The following is a 1947-nucleotide window of genomic DNA, read 5'->3' on the forward strand; positions in this document are numbered from 1 at the left end:
AGGTCAGTGTGTCTATGTGGGGACACGCACCTTTAATCTCAGCACTCAGGAGGCTCTTCGCTTGAGTCCAAGGCCAGTCTGGTCTACATAGTGGGTTCCAGGCTAGCTAGAGTTACACAGTGAGATCCTGTCTCAAAACAACTGGAAGAAGAGGAGGAGGAGGAATTACTATAACACCAATGACTACTTAGGCTGACCCCAAATACAGCTATTCCCTGCCGAGACTGTGAGGGGACTCCTCAGGCTGCTCTGCAGGGACAGCAGAGTAAGCTTTCCCATGGTAATTTAGGTCATATACTTATCACGCAGAACTCTACTCTGGGCCCCTGGCTGGAAGGAGTGACTTTTCAAGTGCACTGTATCTAATCTCAGTGCTGTTCACTGAAGAGTTCCAGCTACTCAGGAGCCCAAGACATGAGACTCATCCAAGCCCAGGAGTTCAGGCCAGTATGGGCAACCATCTTAGGCAGGGTTCTTTAGAGGGACAGAATGGCTAGAAGGGATATATATTACTAAGGGGATTTATATGCATTGTTTGGGTAGGCTACTCCAACAACAGCCACCTGCATGCTGGAAAACGGAAAACCAAGAACCTGCTCATTCCACGTAGCTGGATGCCTCTGCAGTCCTGGTCTAAATATGAAGGCCTGCGAAATTCCTGGAGAGCCTCAGGTCTTCAGTGCCTTAGTGGAAGGCTGAAAACAGTGTTCCAATGTGGGCAAGTGCCAACGGGAGCAGTGCCAGCGGCCAGAGTAGTCATTCACTAGGAAGCGCAAAGGCAGGCAGGCAAATACAAAACCTTTTTATTTTTTTATTTTATTTAATTATTTATTTTTTGGTTTTTCGAGACAGGGTTTCTCTGCGGTTTTGGAGCCTGTCCTGGAACTAGCTCTTGTAGACCAGGCTGGTCTCGAACTCACAGAGATCCGCCTGCCTCTGCCTCCCGAGTGCTGGGATTAAAGGCGTGCGCCACCACCGTCTGGCTCAAAACCTTTTAAAAGCCCCCTGTAGCTCTGGGCTTCTGCCGGAAGGTGCCATTCACTCTATTCCAGAAGGGCGTCTCAGTTGATTCTGATCCTGCCACGTTGGCAGTTATCACGTTGGGCATGCACTCTCTACAGCTCTGCGGTACATCTTAATCGGTTTTCCATCTGAAAAATGCAAACTGCAGAACTGATGGGTCTGTGAGCTATGACTGTTAACATAGACACTACTAAGTTAAAGACCTGGTGCATTGCATCATGTGTAATGACCAACCTTTGAGTCAGAAAAGCAAGCAGGAGGCAGCCCACCTTGAGTACAAAAAAAGTGACCCACGAATGGCGGTATTTGGACTCGTAACTGTGGATTTGATAAACCCAAAGCACGGGAGTAAAACTGTTACGCAAGCTATAATAGTTAAAGGATTTCAATAAAGACTGTATGCTGTGGGGCTGATAGAATTGCAACAGTTTGAGTTCTAGGACGGCCGCCCTCTGGGAGGGACCCAGACCCACCCGGACCCACCCACCCACCCACCCACCCTTTTATAGTAGCTGAGGTTCGCCCTCTTGCTAATCAGTCAACTTTGTAACACCATTTATCCTTCCTGATACTAGCAGTCCGAGGCGAGGCGCCAGGCATAATTAGGAAGTGGGTTCTAACTGTATAGAGCCCCATCGGGTCAGGCTCCAAGCTGTCAAAGTCTGATTGTTGGAAAGTATGGATTAAGTCTTGTATGGATTTTGCATTTTTTTTAATTTGGCCTTTTTGTGTCCATATTGTGAGGTCCCTGGATGCTGAATGGCCTGATGTCAATCGTGATGCCCGCTTGCACCGCAGATGTGCCCTGGACAAGGTCCTAACGTCCAACAGCTTGCTCACCTTGGCAACCGACACTTCCGGAATCCAGGAGATACCGGAAATGACGCCCTTAACACTTCCGCTGCCGACATCGCAGCCCTTTTT

The sequence above is a fragment of the Microtus ochrogaster genome, chromosome 5 (assembly GCF_000317375.1).
Source record: "Microtus ochrogaster isolate Prairie Vole_2 chromosome 5, MicOch1.0, whole genome shotgun sequence".
Classification (NCBI taxonomy): Eukaryota; Metazoa; Chordata; class Mammalia; order Rodentia; family Cricetidae; genus Microtus; species Microtus ochrogaster.